At 45.6% G+C, this 21,974-nt stretch overlaps 10 non-coding genes across 10 annotated transcripts; 5 read left to right on the forward strand and 5 right to left on the reverse strand.

Annotated features, from left to right (window-relative positions):
- Positions 1–171: 171 nt before the first annotated feature.
- On the forward strand, positions 172–244 carry trnag-acc (transfer RNA glycine (anticodon ACC)). The gene has a single exon. It is a non-coding gene; the product is annotated as a tRNA-Gly (tRNA).
- A 2,420-nt stretch (positions 245–2,664) lies between these two features.
- Positions 2,665–2,746, reverse strand: trnas-gcu (transfer RNA serine (anticodon GCU)). Its single transcript has one exon. It is a non-coding gene; the product is annotated as a tRNA-Ser (tRNA).
- Positions 2,747–6,098: 3,352 nt separating this feature from the next.
- Positions 6,099–6,180, reverse strand: trnas-gcu (transfer RNA serine (anticodon GCU)). Its single transcript has one exon. It is a non-coding gene; the product is annotated as a tRNA-Ser (tRNA).
- A 2,561-nt stretch (positions 6,181–8,741) lies between these two features.
- On the forward strand, positions 8,742–8,814 carry trnaa-agc (transfer RNA alanine (anticodon AGC)). Its single transcript has one exon. It is a non-coding gene; the product is annotated as a tRNA-Ala (tRNA).
- A 5,044-nt stretch (positions 8,815–13,858) lies between these two features.
- trnaa-agc (transfer RNA alanine (anticodon AGC)) lies at positions 13,859–13,931 on the forward strand. Its single transcript has one exon. It is a non-coding gene; the product is annotated as a tRNA-Ala (tRNA).
- A 693-nt stretch (positions 13,932–14,624) lies between these two features.
- Positions 14,625–14,706, reverse strand: trnas-gcu (transfer RNA serine (anticodon GCU)). The gene has a single exon. It is a non-coding gene; the product is annotated as a tRNA-Ser (tRNA).
- Positions 14,707–15,550: 844 nt separating this feature from the next.
- Positions 15,551–15,623, forward strand: trnaa-agc (transfer RNA alanine (anticodon AGC)). The gene has a single exon. It is a non-coding gene; the product is annotated as a tRNA-Ala (tRNA).
- A 693-nt stretch (positions 15,624–16,316) lies between these two features.
- trnas-gcu (transfer RNA serine (anticodon GCU)) lies at positions 16,317–16,398 on the reverse strand. The gene has a single exon. It is a non-coding gene; the product is annotated as a tRNA-Ser (tRNA).
- Positions 16,399–18,937: 2,539 nt separating this feature from the next.
- On the forward strand, positions 18,938–19,010 carry trnaa-agc (transfer RNA alanine (anticodon AGC)). Its single transcript has one exon. It is a non-coding gene; the product is annotated as a tRNA-Ala (tRNA).
- Positions 19,011–19,703: 693 nt separating this feature from the next.
- trnas-gcu (transfer RNA serine (anticodon GCU)) lies at positions 19,704–19,785 on the reverse strand. Its single transcript has one exon. It is a non-coding gene; the product is annotated as a tRNA-Ser (tRNA).
- Positions 19,786–21,974: the final 2,189 nt, after the last annotated feature.

Here is a 21,974-nt window from a genome sequence, read left to right on the forward strand (position 1 = left end):
CCTCATGCCACACCAACTGTTTGTTCCCTCCGACTGCTTCTGGCCTTGTCAACAAAGCCCGTGACTGTCAAGTATTCGGGCTCCACAATCTACAAACACAGAGGACATAAGGGGTGGATATTGAGAGTTTTTCCGGTACGCTGTGAACACAGGGAGGAAAAAAAGCTTGCAGGGGAATTAGCTCAAATGGTAGAGCGCTTGCTTACCATGCAAGAGGTAGTGGGATCGATGCCCACATTCTCCACAATCGTTTGATTTCCTTTTTCCCATAAATGGATGAAACTGTTAAAAAGTTTCAGCCTCCGTATCCCACATGTGCAGATCACAATCATTTAGAATGGGAAATTGCCTGTCAGGAGTACAGCTAAAAAGGCGACCAGTTTGCCGTCTGATCAGCTAAACACATGGCAGCCAGTCAATGCATTTAAGCTTGTACACACAGTCAAAACGTTCTGCTGAAGTTCCAACCGAGTATCAGTGGGGGCGAACAGCCATTTCAGAAATTGCTGATTTCCTGGAACTTTTACACACTACCATATTTAGGGTTAACAGAGGATGGTTGGAAAAGAGAACATATCCAGTGAGTAGCAGTTTTGTGGGGGACTCTGCCTGCATGTGTCTCCACAGGCCTTGTATCTGTGGTGTCCTGTTCACTAGACGACATTAATGTGACACCTGAACCAAATGTTTTGTAGCCCCGGTGGGCAGAGCAGCATGGAATACACACCTTATTATACAGCCTATCTGCAGCCTATCAAGGAAGCTCTTCCAAAGCTGCTTGTCCAGTGGGCTTAATCACCTGCACTCACATGTCAACAGTCTGATTTCTGCATCAACTGTCACACTCGAGTTCTCTGCACAAAACAGTATTTGGTTTACCATTGGATGTTGTAAGTCCAGCAGAAGGTTTTATCTGTGTTTGTCTCAAAACACTTTAATCTGACATGCGACGAGGATGGGATTCGAACATACGCGTGCAGAGCACAATGGATTAGCAGTCCATCGCCTTAACCACTCGGCCACCTCGTCAATTAAGCAAGGAAGGGCGACGAGACTTTGATCAGCAAAGACAGACCTACAGGATTTCTAGATCACCTCGCAGGGTTTAATGAGAACACCTAGAATATCTCCTCTCTGAATTTAATATCCAAGTACCTTTGCAAGGGAATTAGCTTAAATGGTAAAGCACTATCTTTGTATGCAAGAAGTAGTGGGATCAATACACACATTCTCCAAATGCCTCATGCCTCCCCTGACCTCGTCAAGGTGACGCGTAATCCTTTATCATACAGGTGATGCACTTCTGAGATGGCTTGTGAATATATCTTTTAATGGATACATAAGTTGGAGCTGCCAGGCAGGAGGTCTAGAGGAAGACCAAAGCGGAGATTTATGGATGTAGCAAGGGAGGACATGAAGTTGGTTGGTATGAGTGAAGCGGATGCAGACGACAGGGTTAGATGGACGCACGTGATTCGCTGTGGCGACCCCTGAAAGGGAACAGCCGAAAGGAAAAGAAGAAGCACTTCTGAGATGGCCGACGAATGTCAATCCCGACAGTATTTCCATCCGTGTGTCTACACTCAAGCACAAGAACAGACTGCAGCCTATCAAGGAAGATTGTAACCAACTCTTCTAAGGCTGCAATTAAACACTTTGGAGATTCTCTTTGGCAAAAAGGTGCACTCCATTAGCACCAAAACCTCATGCCACACCAACTGTTTGTTCCCTCCGACTGCTTCTGGCCTTGTCAACAAGGCCCGTGACTGTCAAGTATTCGGGCTCCACAATCTACAAACACAGAGGACATAAGGGGTAGATATTGAGAGTTTGTCCGGTACGTTTGCAAATTCTGCCCTGTGAACACAGGGAGGAAAAAAAGCTTGCAGGGGAATTAGCTCAAATGGTAGAGCGCTTGCTTAGCATGCAAGAGGTAGTGGGATCGATGCCAACATTCTCCACAATCCTTTGATTTCCTTTTTCCCATAAATGGATGAAACTGTTAAAAATTTTCAGCCTCCATATCCCACATGTGCAGATCACAATCAACTAGAATGGGAAATTGCCTGTCAGCAGTACAGCTAAAAAGGCGACCAGTTTGCCGTCTGATCAGCTAAACACATGGCAGCCAGTCAATGCATTTAGGCTTGTACACACAGTCAAAACGTTCTGCTGAAGTTCCAACCGAGTATCAGTGGGGGCGAACAGCCATTTCAGAAATTGCTGATTTCCTGGAACTTTTACACACTACCATATTTAGGGTTAACAGAGAATGGTTGGAAAAGAGAACATATCGAGTGAGTAGCAGTTTTGTGGGGGACTCTGCCTGCATGTGTCTCTACAGGCCTTGTATCTGTGGTTTCCTGTTCACTAGACGACATTAATGTGACACCTGAACCAAATGTTTTGTAGCCCCGGTGGGCAGAGCAGCTTGGAATACACACCTTATTATACAGCCTATCTGCAGCCTATCAAGGAAGCTCTTCCAAAGCTGCTTGTCCAGTGGGCTTAATCACCTGCACTCACATGTCAACAGTCTGATTTCTGCATCAACTGTCACACTCGAGTTCTCTGCACAAAACAGTATTTGGTTTACCATTGGATGTTGTAAGTCCAGCAGAAGGTTTTATCTGTGTTTGTCTAAAAACACTTTAATCTGACATGCGACGAGGATGGGATTCGAACCCACGCGTGCAGAGCACAATGGATTAGCAGTCCATCGCCTTAACCACTCGGCCACCTCGTCAATTAAGCAAGGAAGGGCGACGCGACTTTGATCAGCAAAGACAGACCTACAGGATTTCTCGGTCACCTCGCAAGGCTTAATAAGAACACCTAGAATATATCCTCTCTGAATTTAATATCCAAGTACCTTTGCAAGGGAATTAGCTTAAATGGTAAAGCACTAGCTTTGTATGCAAGAAGTAGTGGGATCAATACCCACATTCTCCAAATGCCTCATGCCTCCCCTGACCTCATCAAGCTGACGCGCAATCCTTTATCATACAGGCGATGCACTTCTGAGATGGCTTGTGAATATATCTTTAGATGGATACATAGGTTGGAGCTGCCAGGCAGGAGGTCTAGAGGAAGACCAAAGCGGAGATTTATGGATGTAGTAAGGGAGGACATGAAGTTAGTTGGTATGAGTGAAGAGGATGCAGAGGACAGGGTTAGATGGACGCACGTGATTCGCTGTGGCGACCCCTGAAAGGGAACAGCCGAAAGGAAAAGAAGAAGCACTTCTGAGATGGCCGACGAATGTCAATCCTGACAGTATTTCCATCCGTGTGTCTACACTCAAGCACAAGAACAGACTGCAGCCTATCAAGGAAGATTGTAACCAACTCTTCTAAGGCTGCAATTAAACACTTTGGAGATTCTCTTTGGCAAAAAGGTGCACTCCATTAGCACCAAACCCTCATGCCACACCAACTGTTTGTTCCCTCCGACTGCTTCTGGCCTTGTCAACAAAGCCCGTGACTGTCAAGTATTCGGGCTCCACAATCTACAAACACAGAGGACATAAGGGGTGGATATTGAGAGTTTGTCCGGTACGTTTGCAAATTCTGCCCTGTGAACACAGGGAGGAACAAAAGCTTGCAGCGGAATTATCTCAAAAGGTAGAGCGCTTGCTTAGCATGCAAGAGGTAGTGGGATCGATGCCCACATTCTCCACAATCCTTTGATTTCCTTTTTCCCATAAATGGATGAAACTGTTAAAAAGTTTCAGCCTCCGTATCCCACATGTGCAGATCACAATCAACTAGAATGGGAAATTGCCTGTCAGCAGTACAGCTAAAAAGGCGACCAGTTTGCCGTCTGATCAGCTAAACACATGGCAGCCAGTCAATGCATTTAGGCTTGTACACACAGTCAAAACGTTCTGCTGAAGTTCCAACCGAGTATCAGTGGGGGCGAACAGCCATTTCAGAAATTGCTGATTTCCTGGAACTTTTACACACTACCATATTTAGGGTTAACAGAGAATGGTTGGAAAAGAGAACATATCGAGTGAGTAGCAGTTTTGTGGGGGACTCTGCCTGCATGTGTCTCTACAGGCTTTGTATCTGTGGTGTCCTGTTCACTAGACGACATTAATGTGACACCTGAACCAAATGTTTTGTAGCCCCGGTGGGCAGAGCAGCATGGAATACACACCTTATTATACAGCCTATCTGCAGCCTATCAAGGAAGCTCTTCCAAAGCTGCTTGTCCAGTGAGCTTAATCACCTGCACTCACATGTCAAGAGTCTGATTTCTGCATCAACTGTCACACTCGAGTTCTCTGCACAAAACAGTATTTGGTTTACCATTGGATGTTGTAAGTCCAGCAGAAGGTTTTATCTGTGTTTGTCTCAAAACACTTTAATCTGACATGCGACGAGGATGGGATTCGAACATACGCGTGCAGAGCACAATGGATTAGCAGTCCATCGCCTTAACCACTCGGCCACCTCGTCAATTAAGCAAGGAAGGGCGACGAGACTTTGATCAGCAAAGACAGACCTACAGGATTTCTAGATCACCTCGCAGGGTTTAATGAGAACACCTAGAATATCTCCTCTCTGAATTTAATATCCAAGTACCTTTGCAAGGGAATTAGCTTAAATGGTAAAGCACTATCTTTGTATGCAAGAAGTAGTGGGATCAATACACACATTCTCCAAATGCCTCATGCCTCCCCTGACCTCGTCAAGGTGACGCGTAATCCTTTATCATACAGGTGATGCACTTCTGAGATGGCTTGTGAATATATCTTTTAATGGATACATAAGTTGGAGCTGCCAGGCAGGAGGTCTAGAGGAAGACCAAAGCGGAGATTTATGGATGTAGCAAGGGAGGACATGAAGTTGGTTGGTATGAGTGAAGCGGATGCAGACGACAGGGTTAGATGGACGCACGTGATTCGCTGTGGCGACCCCTGAAAGGGAACAGCCGAAAGGAAAAGAAGAAGCACTTCTGAGATGGCCGACGAATGTCAATCCCGACAGTATTTCCATCCGTGTGTCTACACTCAAGCACAAGAACAGACTGCAGCCTATCAAGGAAGATTGTAACCAACTCTTCTAAGGCTGCAATTAAACACTTTGGAGATTCTCTTTGGCAAAAAGGTGCACTCCATTAGCACCAAAACCTCATGCCACACCAACTGTTTGTTCCCTCCGACTGCTTCTGGCCTTGTCAACAAGGCCCGTGACTGTCAAGTATTCGGGCTCCACAATCTACAAACACAGAGGACATAAGGGGTAGATATTGAGAGTTTGTCCGGTACGTTTGCAAATTCTGCCCTGTGAACACAGGGAGGAAAAAAAGCTTGCAGGGGAATTAGCTCAAATGGTAGAGCGCTTGCTTAGCATGCAAGAGGTAGTGGGATCGATGCCAACATTCTCCACAATCCTTTGATTTCCTTTTTCCCATAAATGGATGAAACTGTTAAAAATTTTCAGCCTCCATATCCCACATGTGCAGATCACAATCAACTAGAATGGGAAATTGCCTGTCAGCAGTACAGCTAAAAAGGCGACCAGTTTGCCGTCTGATCAGCTAAACACATGGCAGCCAGTCAATGCATTTAGGCTTGTACACACAGTCAAAACGTTCTGCTGAAGTTCCAACCGAGTATCAGTGGGGGCGAACAGCCATTTCAGAAATTGCTGATTTCCTGGAACTTTTACACACTACCATATTTAGGGTTAACAGAGAATGGTTGGAAAAGAGAACATATCGAGTGAGTAGCAGTTTTGTGGGGGACTCTGCCTGCATGTGTCTCTACAGGCCTTGTATCTGTGGTTTCCTGTTCACTAGACGACATTAATGTGACACCTGAACCAAATGTTTTGTAGCCCCGGTGGGCAGAGCAGCTTGGAATACACACCTTATTATACAGCCTATCTGCAGCCTATCAAGGAAGCTCTTCCAAAGCTGCTTGTCCAGTGGGCTTAATCACCTGCACTCACATGTCAACAGTCTGATTTCTGCATCAACTGTCACACTCGAGTTCTCTGCACAAAACAGTATTTGGTTTACCATTGGATGTTGTAAGTCCAGCAGAAGGTTTTATCTGTGTTTGTCTAAAAACACTTTAATCTGACATGCGACGAGGATGGGATTCGAACCCACGCGTGCAGAGCACAATGGATTAGCAGTCCATCGCCTTAACCACTCGGCCACCTCGTCAATTAAGCAAGGAAGGGCGACGCGACTTTGATCAGCAAAGACAGACCTACAGGATTTCTCGGTCACCTCGCAAGGCTTAATAAGAACACCTAGAATATATCCTCTCTGAATTTAATATCCAAGTACCTTTGCAAGGGAATTAGCTTAAATGGTAAAGCACTAGCTTTGTATGCAAGAAGTAGTGGGATCAATACCCACATTCTCCAAATGCCTCATGCCTCCCCTGACCTCATCAAGCTGACGCGCAATCCTTTATCATACAGGCGATGCACTTCTGAGATGGCTTGTGAATATATCTTTAGATGGATACATAGGTTGGAGCTGCCAGGCAGGAGGTCTAGAGGAAGACCAAAGCGGAGATTTATGGATGTAGTAAGGGAGGACATGAAGTTAGTTGGTATGAGTGAAGAGGATGCAGAGGACAGGGTTAGATGGACGCACGTGATTCGCTGTGGCGACCCCTGAAAGGGAACAGCCGAAAGGAAAAGAAGAAGCACTTCTGAGATGGCCGACGAATGTCAATCCTGACAGTATTTCCATCCGTGTGTCTACACTCAAGCACAAGAACAGACTGCAGCCTATCAAGGAAGATTGTAACCAACTCTTCTAAGGCTGCAATTAAACACTTTGGAGATTCTCTTTGGCAAAAAGGTGCACTCCATTAGCACCAAACCCTCATGCCACACCAACTGTTTGTTCCCTCCGACTGCTTCTGGCCTTGTCAACAAAGCCCGTGACTGTCAAGTATTCGGGCTCCACAATCTACAAACACAGAGGACATAAGGGGTGGATATTGAGAGTTTGTCCGGTACGTTTGCAAATTCTGCCCTGTGAACACAGGGAGGAACAAAAGCTTGCAGCGGAATTATCTCAAAAGGTAGAGCGCTTGCTTAGCATGCAAGAGGTAGTGGGATCGATGCCCACATTCTCCACAATCCTTTGATTTCCTTTTTCCCATAAATGGATGAAACTGTTAAAAAGTTTCAGCCTCCGTATCCCACATGTGCAGATCACAATCAACTAGAATGGGAAATTGCCTGTCAGCAGTACAGCTAAAAAGGCGACCAGTTTGCCGTCTGATCAGCTAAACACATGGCAGCCAGTCAATGCATTTAGGCTTGTACACACAGTCAAAACGTTCTGCTGAAGTTCCAACCGAGTATCAGTGGGGGCGAACAGCCATTTCAGAAATTGCTGATTTCCTGGAACTTTTACACACTACCATATTTAGGGTTAACAGAGAATGGTTGGAAAAGAGAACATATCGAGTGAGTAGCAGTTTTGTGGGGGACTCTGCCTGCATGTGTCTCTACAGGCTTTGTATCTGTGGTGTCCTGTTCACTAGACGACATTAATGTGACACCTGAACCAAATGTTTTGTAGCCCCGGTGGGCAGAGCAGCATGGAATACACACCTTATTATACAGCCTATCTGCAGCCTATCAAGGAAGCTCTTCCAAAGCTGCTTGTCCAGTGAGCTTAATCACCTGCACTCACATGTCAAGAGTCTGATTTCTGCATCAACTGTCACACTCGAGTTCTCTGCACAAAACAGTATTTGGTTTACCATTGGATGTTGTAAGTCCAGCAGAAGGTTTTATCTGTGTTTGTCTAAAAACACTTTAATCTGACATGCGACGAGGATGGGATTCAAACCCACGCATGCAGAGCACAATGGATTAGCAGTCCATCGCCTTAACCTCTCGGCCACCTCGTCAATTAAGCAAGGAAGGGCGACGAGACTTTGATCAGCAAAGACAGACCTACAGGATTTCTAGGTCACCTCGCAGGGTTTAATAAGAACACCTAGAATATCTCCTCTCTGAATTTAATATCCAAGTACCTTTGCAAGGGAATTAGCTTAAATGGTAAAGCACTAGCTTTGTATGCAAGAAGTAGTGGGATCAATACCCACATTCTCCAAATGCCTCATGCCTCCCCTGACCTCGTCAAGCTGACGCGCAATCCTTTATCATACAGGCGATGCACTTCTGAGATGGCTTGTGAATATATCTTTAGATGGATACATAGGTTGGAGCTGCCAGGCAGGAAGTCTAGAGGAAGACCAAAGCGGAGATTTATGGATGTAGTAAGGGAGGCCATGAAGTTAGTTGGTATGAGTGAAGAGGATGCAGAGGACAGGGTTAGATGGACGCACGTGATTCGCTGTGGCGACCCCTGAAAGGAAACAGCCGAAAGGAAAAGAAGAAGCACTTCTGAGATGGCCGACGAATGTCAATCCTGACAGTATTTCCATCCGTGTGTCTACACTCAAGCACAAGAACAGACTGCAGCCTATCAAGGAAGATTGTAACCAACTCTTCTAAGGCTGCAATTAAACACTTTGGAGATTCTCTTTGGCAAAAAGGTGCACTCCATTAGCACCAAACCCTCATGCCACACCAACTGTTTGTTCCCTCCGACTGCTTCTGGCCTTGTCAACAAAGCCCGTGACTGTCAAGTATTCGGGCTCCACAATCTACAAACACAGAGGACATAAGGGGTGGATATTGAGAGTTTGTCCGGTACGCTGTGAACACAGGGAGGAAAAAAAGCTTGCAGGGGAATTAGCTCAAATGGTAGAGCGCTTGCTTAGCATGCAAGAGGTAGTGGGATCGATGCCCACATTCTCCACAATCCTTTGATTTCCTTTTTCCCATAAATGGATGAAACTGTTAAAAAGTTTCAGCCTCCATATCCCACATGTGCAGATCACAATCAATTAGAATGGGAAATTGCCTGTCAGCAGTACAGCTAAAAAGGCGACCAGTTTGCCGTCTGATCAGCTAAACACATGTCAGCCAGTCAATGCATTTAGGCTTGTACACACAGTCAAAACGTTCTGCTGAAGTTCCAACCGAGTATCAGTGGGGGCGAACAGCCATTTCAGAAATTGCTGATTTCCTGGAACTTTTACACACTACCATATTTAGGGTTAACAGAGAATGGTTGGAAAAGAGAACATATCGAGTGAGTAGCAGTTTTGTGGGGGACTCTGCCTGCATGTGTCTCTACAGGCTTTGTATCTGTGGTGTCCTGTTCACTAGACGACATTAATGTGACACCTGAACCAAATGTTTTGTAGCCCCGGTGGGCAGAGCAGCATGGAATACACACCTTATTATACAGCCTATCTGCAGCCTATCAAGGAAGCTCTTCCAAAGCTGCTTGTCCAGTGAGCTTAATCACCTGCACTCACATGTCAAGAGTCTGATTTCTGCATCAACTGTCACACTCGAGTTCTCTGCACAAAACAGTATTTGGTTTACCATTGGATGTTGTAAGTCCAGCAGAAGGTTTTATCTGTGTTTGTCTAAAAACACTTTAATCTGACATGCGACGAGGATGGGATTCAAACCCACGCATGCAGAGCACAATGGATTAGCAGTCCATCGCCTTAACCTCTCGGCCACCTCGTCAATTAAGCAAGGAAGGGCGACGAGACTTTGATCAGCAAAGACAGACCTACAGGATTTCTAGGTCACCTCGCAGGGTTTAATAAGAACACCTAGAATATCTCCTCTCTGAATTTAATATCCAAGTACCTTTGCAAGGGAATTAGCTTAAATGGTAAAGCACTAGCTTTGTATGCAAGAAGTAGTGGGATCAATACCCACATTCTCCAAATGCCTCATGCCTCCCCTGACCTCGTCAAGCTGACGCGCAATCCTTTATCATACAGGCGATGCACTTCTGAGATGGCTTGTGAATATATCTTTAGATGGATACATAGGTTGGAGCTGCCAGGCAGGAGGTCTAGAGGAAGACCAAAGCGGAGATTTATGGATGTAGTAAGGGAGGCCATGAAGTTAGTTGGTATGAGTGAAGAGGATGCAGAGGACAGGGTTAGATGGACGCACGTGATTCGCTGTGGCGACCCCTGAAAGGAAACAGCCGAAAGGAAAAGAAGAAGCACTTCTGAGATGGCCGACGAATGTCAATCCTGACAGTATTTCCATCCGTGTGTCTACACTCAAGCACAAGAACAGACTGCAGCCTATCAAGGAAGATTGTAACCAACTCTTCTAAGGCTGCAATTAAACACTTTGGAGATTCTCTTTGGCCAAAAGGTGCACTCCATTAGCACCAAAACCTCATGCCACACCAACTGTTTGTTCCCTCCGACTGCTTCTGGCCTTGTCAACAAAGCCCGTGACTGTCAAGTATTCGGGCTCCACAATCTACAAACACAGAGGACATAAGGGGTGGATATTGAGAGTTTGTCCGGTACGTTTGCAAATTCTGCCCTGTGAACACAGGGAGGAAAAAAAGCTTGCAGGGGAATTAGCTCAGATGGTAGAGTGCTTGCTTAGCATGCAAGAGGTAGTGGGATTGATGCCCACATTCTCCACAATCGTTTGATTTCCTTTTTCCCATAAATGGATGAAACTGTTAAAAAGTTTCAGCCTCCATATCCCACATGTGCAGATCACAATCAATTAGAATGGGAAATTGCCTGTCAGCAGTACAGCTAAAAAGGCGACCAGTTAGCCGTCTGATCAGCTAAACACATGGCAGCCAGTCAATGCATTTAGGCTTGTACACACAGTCAAAACGTTCTGCTGAAGTTCCAACCGAGTATCAGTGGGGGCGATCAGCCATTTCAGAAATTGCTGATTTCCTGGAACTTTTACACACTACCAAATTTAGGTTTAACAGAGAATGTTTGGAAAAGAGAACATATCCACTGAGTAGCAGTTTTGTGTGGGACCCTGCCTGCATGTGTCTCCACAGGCCTTGTATCTGTGGTGTCCTGTTCACTAGACGACATTAATGTGACACCTGAACCAAATGTTTTGTAGCCCCGGTGGGCAGAGCAGCATGGAATACACACCTTATTATACAGCCTATCTGCAGCCTATCAAGGAAGCTCTTCCAAAGCTGCTTGTCCAGTGAGCTTAATCACCTGCACTCACATGTCAACAGTCTGATTTCTGCATCAACTGTCACACTCGAGTTCTCTGCACAAAACAGTATTTGGTTTACCATTGGATGTTGTTGTAAGTCCAGCAGAAGGTTTTATCTGTGTTTGTCTAAAACCACTTTAATCTGACATGCAACGAGGATGGGATTCCAACCCACGCGTGCAGAGCACAATGGATTAGCAGTCCATCGCCTTAACCACTCGGCCACCTCGTCAATTAAGCAAGGAAGGGCGACGAGACTTTGATCAGCAAAGACAGACCTACAGGATTTCTAGGTCACCTCGCAGGGTTTAATAAGAACACCTAGAATATCTCCTCTCTGAATTTAATATCCAAGTACCTTTGCAAGGGAATTAGCTTAAATGGTAAAGCACTAGCTTTGTATGCAAGAAGTAGTGGGATCAATACCCACATTCTCCAAATGCCTCATGCCTCCCCTGACCTCGTCAAGGTGACGCGCAATCCTTTATCATACAGGCGATGCACTTCTGAGATGGCTTGTGAATATATCTTTAGATGGATACATAGGTTGGAGCTGCCAGGCAGGAGGTCTAGAGGAAGACCAAAGCGGAGATTTATGGATGTAGTAAGGGAGGACATGAAGTTAGTTGGTATGAGTGAAGAGGATGCAGAGGACAGGGTTAGATGGGGGCACATGATTCGCTGTGGCGATCCCTGAAAGGGAACAGCCGAAAGGAAAAGAAGAAGCACTTCTGAGATGGCCGACGAATGTCAATCCTGACAGTATTTCCATCCGTGTGTCTACACTCAAGCACAAGAACAGACTATCAAGGAAGATTGTAGCCAACTCTTCTAAGGCTGCAATTGAACACTTTGGAGATTCTCTTTGGCAAAAAGGTGCACTCCATTAGCACCAAAACCTCATGCCACACCAACTGTTTGTTCCCTCCGACTGCTTCTGGCCTTGTCAACAAGGCCCGTGACTGTCAAGTATTCGGGCTCCACAATCTACAAACACAGAGGACATAAGGGGTGGATATTGAGAGTTTGTCCGGTACGCTGTGAACACAGGGAGGAAAAAAAGCTTGCAGGGGAATTAGCTCAAATGGTATAGCGCTTGCTTAGCATGCAAGAGGTAGTGGGATCGATGCCCACATTCTCCACAATCCTTTGATTTCCTTTTTCCCATAAATGGATGAAACTGTTAAAAAGTTTCAGCCTCCATATCCCACATGTGCAGATCACAATCAATTAGAATGGGAAATTGCCTGTCAGCAGTACAGCTAAAAAGGCGACCAGTTTGCCGTCTGATCAGCTAAACACATGGCAGCCAGTCAATGCATTTAGGCTTGTACACACAGTCAAAACGTTCTGCTGAAGTTCCAACCGAGTATCAGTGGGGGCGATCAGCCATTTCAGAAATTGCTGATTTCCTGGAACTTTTACACACTACCATATTTAGGGTTAACAGAGAATGGTTGGAAAAGAGAACATATCCAGTGAGTAGCAGTTTTGTGGGGGACTCTGCCTGCATGTGTCTCTACAGGCCTTGTATCTGTGGTGTCCTGTTCACTAGACGACATTAATGTGACACCTGAACCAAATGTTTTGTAGCCCCGGTGGGCAGAGCAGCATGGAATACACACCTTATTATACAGCCTATCTGCAGCCTATCAAGGAAGCTCTTCCAAAGCTGCTTGTCCAGTGAGCTTAATCACCTGCACTCACATGTCAACAGTCTGATTTCTGCATCAACTGTCACACTCGAGTTCTCTGCACAAAACAGTATTTGGTTTACCATTGGATGTTGTAAGTCCAGCAGAAGGTTTTATCTGTGTTTGTCTAAAACCACTTTAATCTGAGATGCGACAAGGATGGGATTCCAACCCACGCGTGCAGAGCACAATGGATTAGCAGTCCATCGCCTTAACCACTCGGCCACCTCGTCAATTAAGCAAGGAAGGGCGACGAGACTTTGATCAGCAAAGACAGACCTACAGGATTTCTAGGTCACCTCGCAGGGTTTAATAAGAACACCTAGAATATCTCCTCTCTGAATTTAATATCCAAGTACCTTTGCAAGGGAATTAGCTTAAATGGTAAAGCACTAGCTTTGTATGCAAGAAGTAGTGGGATCAATACCCACATTCTCCAAATGCCTCATGCCTCCCCTGACCTCGTCAAGGTGACGCGCAATCCTTTATCATACAGGCGATGCACTTCTGAGATGGCTTGTGAATATATCTTTAGATGGATACATAGGTTGGAGCTGCCAGGCAGGAGGTCTAGAGGAAGACCAAAGCGGAGATTTATGGATGTAGTAAGGGAGGACATGAAGTTAGTTGGTATGAGTGAAGAGGATGCAGAGGACAGGGTTAGATGGGGGCACATGATTCGCTGTGGCGATCCCTGAAAGGGAACAGCCGAAAGGAAAAAAAGAAGCACTTCTGAGATGGCCGACGAATGTCAATCCTGACAGTATTTCCATCCGTGTGTCTACACTCAAGCACAAGAACAGACTGCAGCCTATCAAGGAAGATTGTAGCCAACTCTTCTAAGGCTGCAATTAAACACTTTGGAGATTCTCTTTGGCAAAAAGGTGCACTCCATTAGCACCAAATCCTCATGCCACACCAACTGTTTGTTCCCTCCGACTGCTTCTGGCCTTGTCAACAAGGTCCGTGACTGTCACGTATTCGGGCTCCACAATCTACAAACACAGAGGACATAAGGGGTGGATATTGAGAGTTTGTCCGGTACGCTGTGAACACAGGGAGGAAAAAAAGCTTGCAGGGGAATTAGCTCAAATGGTAGAGCGCTTGCTTAGCATGCAAGAGGTAGTGGGATCGATGCCCACATTCTCCACAATCGTTTGATTTCCTTTTTCCCATAAATGGATGAAACTGTTAAAAAGTTTTAGCCTCCATATCCCACATGTGCAGATCACAATCAATTAGAATGGGAAATTGCCTGTCAGCAGTACAGCTAAAAAGGCGACCAGTTTGCCGTCTGATCAGCTAAACACATGGCAGCCAGTCAATGCATTTAGGCTTGTACACACAGTCAAAACGTTCTGCTGAAGTTCCAACCGAGTATCAGTGGGGGCGATCAGCCATTTCAGAAATTGCTGATTTCCTGGAACTTTTATATTTAGGGTTAACAGAGAATGGTTGGAAAAGAGAACATATCCAGTGAGTAGCAGTTTTGTGGGGGACTCTGCCTGCATGTGTCTCTACAGGCCTTGTATCTGTGGTGTCCTGTTCACTAGACGACATTAATGTGACACCTGAACCAAATGTTTTGTAGCCCCGGTGGGCAGAGCAGCATGGAATACACACCTTATTATACAGCCTATCTGCAGCCTATCAAGGAAGCTCTTCCAAAGCTGCTTGTCCAGTGAGCTTAATCACCTGCACTCACATGTCAAGAGTCTGATTTCTGCATCAACTGTCACACTCGAGTTCTCTGCACAAAACAGTATTTGGTTTACCATTGGATGTTGTAAGTCCAGCAGAAGGTTTTATCTGTGTTTGTCTAAAAACACTTTAATCTGACATGCGACGAGGATGGGATTCGAACCCATGCGTGCAGAGCACAATGGATTAGCAGTCCATCGCCTTAACCACTCGGCCACCTCGTCAATTAAGCAAGGAAGGGCGACGAGACTTTGATCAGCAAAGACAGACCTACAGGATTTCTAGGTCACCTCGCAGGGTTTAATAAGAACACCTAGAATATCTCCTCTCTGAATTTAATATCCAAGTACCTTTGCAAGGGAATTAGCTTAAATGGTAAAGCACTAGCTTTGTATGCAAGAAGTACTGGGATCAATACCCACATTCTCCAAATGCCTCATGCCTCCCCTGACCTCGTCAAGGTGACGCGCAATCCTTTATCATACAGGCGATGCACTTCTGAGATGGCTTGTGAATATATCTTTAGATGGATACATAGGTTGGAGCTGCAAGGCAGGAGGTCTAGAGGAAGACCAAAGCGGAGATTTATGGATGTAGTAAGGGAGGACATGAAGTTAGTTGGTATGAGTGAAGAGGATGCAGAGGACAGGGTTAGATGGAGGCACATGATTCGCTGTGGCGACCCCTGAAAGGGAACAGCCGAAAGGAAAAGAAGAAGCACTTCTGAGATGGCCGACGAATGTCAATCCTGACAGTATTTCCATCCGTGTGTCTACACTCAAGCACAAGAACAGACTGCGGCCTATCAAGGAAGATTGTAGCCAACTCTTCTAAGGCTGCAATTAAACACTTTGGAGATTCTCTTTGGCCAAAAGGTGCACTCCATTAGCACCAAAACCTCATGCCACACCAACTGTTTGTTCCCTCCGACTGCTTCTGGCCTTGTCAACAAGGCCCGTGACTGTCAAGTATTCGGGCTCCACAATCTACAAACACAGAGGACATAAGGGGTGGATATTGAGAGTTTGTCCGGTACGCTGTGAACACAGGGAGGAAAAAAAGCTTGCAGGGGAATTAGCTCAAATGGTAGAGCGCTTGCTTAGCATGCAAGAGGTAGTGGGATCGATGCCCACATTCTCCACAATCGTTTGATTTCCTTTTTCCCATAAATGGATGAAACTGTTAAAAAGTTTCAGCCTCCATATCCCACATGTGCAGATCACAATCAATTAGAATGGGAAATTGCCTGTCAGCAGTACAGCTAAAAAGGCGACCAGTTTGCCGTCTGATCAGCTAAAGACATGGCAGCCAGTCAATGCATTTAGGCTTGTACACACAGTCAAAACGTTCTGCTGAAGTTCCAACCGAGTATCAGTGGGGGCAATCAGCCATTTCAGAAATTGCTGATTTCCTGGAACTTTTATATTTAGGGTTAACAGAGAATGGTTGGAAAAGAGAACATATCCAGTGAGTAGCAGTTTTGTGGGGGACTCTGCCTGCATGTTTCTCTACAGGCCTTGTATCTGTGGTGTCCTGTTCACTAGACGACATTAATGTGACACCTGAACCAAATGTTTTGTAGCCCCGGTGGGCAGAGCAGCATGGAATACACACCTTATTATACAGCCTATCTGCAGCCTATCAAGGAAGTTCTTCCAAAGCTGCTTGTCCAGTGAGCTTAATCACCTGCACTCACATTTCAACAGTCTGATTTCTGCATCAACTGTCACACTCGAGTTCTCTGCACAAAACAGTATTTGGTTTACCATTGGATGTTGTAAGTCCAGCAGAAGGTTTTATCTGTGTTTGTCTAAAAACACTTTAATCTGACATGCGACGAGGATGGGATTCGAACCCACGCGTGCAGAGCACAATGGATTAGCAGTCCATCGCCTTAACCACTCGGCCACCTCGTCAATTAAGCAAGGAAGGGCGACGAGACTTTGATCAGCAAAGACAGACCTACAGGATTTCTAGGTCACCTCGCAGGGTTTAATAAGAACACCTAGAATATCTCCTCTCTGAATTTAATATCCAAGTACCTTTGCAAGGGAATTAGCTTAAATGGTAAAGCACTAGCTTTGTATGCAAGAAGTACTGGGATCAATACCCACATTCTCCAAATGCCTCATGCCTCCCCTGACCTCGTCAAGGTGACGCGCAATCCTTTATCATACAGGCGATGCACTTCTGAGATGGCTTGTGAATATATCTTTAGATGGATACATAGGTTGGAGCTGCAAGGCAGGAGGTCTAGAGGAAGACCAAAGCGGAGATTTATGGATGTAGTAAGGGAGGACATGAAGTTAGTTGGTATGAGTGAAGAGGATGCAGAGGACAGGGTTAGATGGAGGCACATGATTCGCTGTGGCGACCCCTGAAAGGGAACAGCCGAAAGGAAAAGAAGAAGCACTTCTGAGATGGCCGACGAATGTCAATCCTGACAGTATTTCCATCCGTGTGTCTACACTCAAGCACAAGAACAGACTATCAAGGAAGATTGTAGCCAACTCTTCTAAGGCTGCAATTGAACACTTTGGAGATTCTCTTTGGCAAAAAGGTGCACTCCATTAGCACCAAAACCTCATGCCACACCAACTGTTTGTTCCCTCCGACTGCTTCTGGCCTTGTCAACAAGGCCCGTGACTGTCAAGTATTCGGGCTCCACAATCTACAAACACAGAGGACATAAGGGGTGGATATTGAGAGTTTGTCCGGTACGCTGTGAACACAGGGAGGAAAAAAAGCTTGCAGGGGAATTAGCTCAAATGGTATAGCGCTTGCTTAGCATGCAAGAGGTAGTGGGGTCGATGCCCACATTCTCCACAATCCTTTGATTTCCTTTTTCCCATAAATGGATGAAACTGTTAAAAAGTTTCAGCCTCCATATCCCACATGTGCAGATCACAATCAATTAGAATGGGAAATTGCCTGTCAGCAGTACAGCTAAAAAGGCGACCAGTTTGCCGTCTGATCAGCTAAAGACATGGCAGCCAGTCAATGCATTTAGGCTTGTACACACAGTCAAAACGTTCTGCTGAAGTTCCAACCGAGTATCAGTGGGGGCGATCAGCCATTTCAGAAATTGCTGATTTCCTGGAACTTTTACACACTACCATATTTAGGGTTAACAGAGAATGGTTGGAAAAGAGAACATATCCAGTGAGTAGCAGTTTTGTGGGGGACTCTGCCTGCATGTGTCTCTACAGGCCTTGTATCTGTGGTGTCCTGTTCACTAGACGACATTAATGTGACACCTGAACCAAATGTTTTGTAGCCCCGGTGGGCAGAGCAGCATGGAATACACACCTTATTATACAGCCTATCTGCAGCCTATCAAGGAAGCTCTTCCAAAGCTGCTTGTCCAGTGAGCTTAATCACCTGCACTCACATGTCAACAGTCTGATTTCTGCATCAACTGTCACACTCGAGTTCTCTGCACAAAACAGTATTTGGTTTACCATTGGATGTTGTAAGTCCAGCAGAAGGTTTTATCTGTGTTTGTCTAAAACCACTTTAATCTGAGATGCGACAAGGATGGGATTCCAACCCACGCGTGCAGAGCACAATGGATTAGCAGTCCATCGCCTTAACCACTCGGCCACCTCGTCAATTAAGCAAGGAAGGGCGACGAGACTTTGATCAGCAAAGACAGACCTACAGGATTTCTAGGTCACCTCGCAGGGTTTAATAAGAACACCTAGAATATCTCCTCTCTGAATTTAATATCCAAGTACCTTTGCAAGGGAATTAGCTTAAATGGTAAAGCACTAGCTTTGTATGCAAGAAGTAGTGGGATCAATACCCACATTCTCCAAATGCCTCATGCCTCCCCTGACCTCGTCAAGGTGACGCGCAATCCTTTATCATACAGGCGATGCACTTCTGAGATGGCTTGTGAATATATCTTTAGATGGATACATAGGTTGGAGCTGCCAGGCAGGAGGTCTAGAGGAAGACCAAAGCGGAGATTTATGGATGTAGTAAGGGAGGACATGAAGTTAGTTGGTATGAGTGAAGAGGATGCAGAGGACAGGGTTAGATGGGGGCACATGATTCGCTGTGGCGATCCCTGAAAGGGAACAGCCGAAAGGAAAAAAAGAAGCACTTCTGAGATGGCCGACGAATGTCAATCCTGACAGTATTTCCATCCGTGTGTCTACACTCAAGCACAAGAACAGACTGCGGCCTATCAAGGAAGATTGTAGCCAACTCTTCTAAGGCTGCAATTAAACACTTTGGAGATTCTCTTTGGCCAAAAGGTGCACTCCATTAGCACCAAAACCTCATGCCACACCAACTGTTTGTTCCCTCCGACTGCTTCTGGCCTTGTCAACAAGGCCCGTGACTGTCAAGTATTCGGGCTCCACAATCTACAAACACAGAGGACATAAGGGGTGGATATTGAGAGTTTGTCCGGTACGCTGTGAACACAGGGAGGAAAAAAAGCTTGCAGGGGAATTAGCTCAAATGGTAGAGCGCTTGCTTAGCATGCAAGAGGTAGTGGGATCGATGCCCACATTCTCCACAATCGTTTGATTTCCTTTTTCCCATAAATGGATGAAACTGTTAAAAAGTTTCAGCCTCCATATCCCACATGTGCAGATCACAATCAATTAGAATGGGAAATTGCCTGTCAGCAGTACAGCTAAAAAGGCGACCAGTTTGCCGTCTGATCAGCTAAAGACATGGCAGCCAGTCAATGCATTTAGGCTTGTACACACAGTCAAAACGTTCTGCTGAAGTTCCAACCGAGTATCAGTGGGGGCAATCAGCCATTTCAGAAATTGCTGATTTCCTGGAACTTTTATATTTAGGGTTAACAGAGAATGGTTGGAAAAGAGAACATATCCAGTGAGTAGCAGTTTTGTGGGGGACTCTGCCTGCATGTTTCTCTACAGGCCTTGTATCTGTGGTGTCCTGTTCACTAGACGACATTAATGTGACACCTGAACCAAATGTTTTGTAGCCCCGGTGGGCAGAGCAGCATGGAATACACACCTTATTATACAGCCTATCTGCAGCCTATCAAGGAAGTTCTTCCAAAGCTGCTTGTCCAGTGAGCTTAATCACCTGCACTCACATTTCAACAGTCTGATTTCTGCATCAACTGTCACACTCGAGTTCTCTGCACAAAACAGTATTTGGTTTACCATTGGATGTTGTAAGTCCAGCAGAAGGTTTTATCTGTGTTTGTCTAAAAACACTTTAATCTGACATGCGACGAGGATGGGATTCGAACCCACGCGTGCAGAGCACAATGGATTAGCAGTCCATCGCCTTAACCACTCGGCCACCTCGTCAATTAAGCAAGGAAGGGCGACGAGACTTTGATCAGCAAAGACAGACCTACAGGATTTCTAGGTCACCTCGCAGGGTTTAATAAGAACACCTAGAATATCTCCTCTCTGAATTTAATATCCAAGTACCTTTGCAAGGGAATTAGCTTAAATGGTAAAGCACTAGCTTTGTATGCAAGAAGTACTGGGATCAATACCCACATTCTCCAAATGCCTCATGCCTCCCCTGACCTCGTCAAGGTGACGCGCAATCCTTTATCATACAGGCGATGCACTTCTGAGATGGCTTGTGAATATATCTTTAGATGGATACATAGGTTGGAGCTGCAAGGCAGGAGGTCTAGAGGAAGACCAAAGCGGAGATTTATGGATGTAGTAAGGGAGGACATGAAGTTAGTTGGTATGAGTGAAGAGGATGCAGAGGACAGGGTTAGATGGAGGCACATGATTCGCTGTGGCGACCCCTGAAAGGGAACAGCCGAAAGGAAAAGAAGAAGCACTTCTGAGATGGCCGACGAATGTCAATCCTGACAGTATTTCCATCCGTGTGTCTACACTCAAGCACAAGAACAGACTATCAAGGAAGATTGTAGCCAACTCTTCTAAGGCTGCAATTGAACACTTTGGAGATTCTCTTTGGCAAAAAGGTGCACTCCATTAGCACCAAAACCTCATGCCACACCAACTGTTTGTTCCCTCCGACTGCTTCTGGCCTTGTCAACAAGGCCCGTGACTGTCAAGTATTCGGGCTCCACAATCTACAAACACAGAGGACATAAGGGGTGGATATTGAGAGTTTGTCCGGTACGCTGTGAACACAGGGAGGAAAAAAAGCTTGCAGGGGAATTAGCTCAAATGGTATAGCGCTTGCTTAGCATGCAAGAGGTAGTGGGATCGATGCCCACATTCTCCACAATCCTTTGATTTCCTTTTTCCCATAAATGGATGAAACTGTTAAAAAGTTTCAGCCTCCATATCCCACATGTGCAGATCACAATCAATTAGAATGGGAAAGTGCCTGTCAGCAGTACAGCTAAAAAGGCGACCAGTTTGCCGTCTGATCAGCTAAAGACATGGCAGCCAGTCAATGCATTTAGGCTTGTACACACAGTCAAAACGTTCTGCTGAAGTTCCAACCGAGTATCAGTGGGGGCGATCAGCCATTTCAGAAATTGCTGATTTCCTGGAACTTTTACACACTACCATATTTAGGGTTAACAGAGAATGGTTGGAAAAGAGAACATATCCAGTGAGTAGCAGTTTTGTGGGGGACTCTGCCTGCATGTGTCTCTACAGGCCTTGTATCTGTGGTGTCCTGTTCACTAGACGACATTAATGTGACACCTGAACCAAATGTTTTGTAGCCCCGGTGGGCAGAGCAGCATGGAATACACACCTTATTATACAGCCTATCTGCAGCCTATCAAGGAAGCTCTTCCAAAGCTGCTTGTCCAGTGAGCTTAATCACCTGCACTCACATGTCAACAGTCTGATTTCTGCATCAACTGTCACACTCGAGTTCTCTGCACAAAACAGTATTTGGTTTACCATTGGATGTTGTAAGTCCAGCAGAAGGTTTTATCTGTGTTTGTCTAAAACCACTTTAATCTGAGATGCGACAAGGATGGGATTCCAACCCACGCGTGCAGAGCACAATGGATTAGCAGTCCATCGCCTTAACCACTCGGCCACCTCGTCAATTAAGCAAGGAAGGGCGACGAGACTTTGATCAGCAAAGACAGACCTACAGGATTTCTAGGTCACCTCGCAGGGTTTAATAAGAACACCTAGAATATCTCCTCTCTGAATTTAATATCCAAGTACCTTTGCAAGGGAATTAGCTTAAATGGTAAAGCACTAGCTTTGTATGCAAGAAGTAGTGGGATCAATACCCACATTCTCCAAATGCCTCATGCCTCCCCTGACCTCGTCAAGGTGACGCGCAATCCTTTATCATACAGGCGATGCACTTCTGAGATGGCTTGTGAATATATCTTTAGATGGATACATAGGTTGGAGCTGCCAGGCAGGAGGTCTAGAGGAAGACCAAAGCGGAGATTTATGGATGTAGTAAGGGAGGACATGAAGTTAGTTGGTATGAGTGAAGAGGATGCAGAGGACAGGGTTAGATGGGGGCACATGATTCGCTGTGGCGATCCCTGAAAGGGAACAGCCGAAAGGAAAAAAAGAAG

The sequence above is a fragment of the Channa argus genome, unplaced genomic scaffold (genome assembly GCF_033026475.1).
Source record: "Channa argus isolate prfri unplaced genomic scaffold, Channa argus male v1.0 Contig124, whole genome shotgun sequence".
Classification (NCBI taxonomy): domain Eukaryota; kingdom Metazoa; phylum Chordata; class Actinopteri; order Anabantiformes; family Channidae; genus Channa; species Channa argus.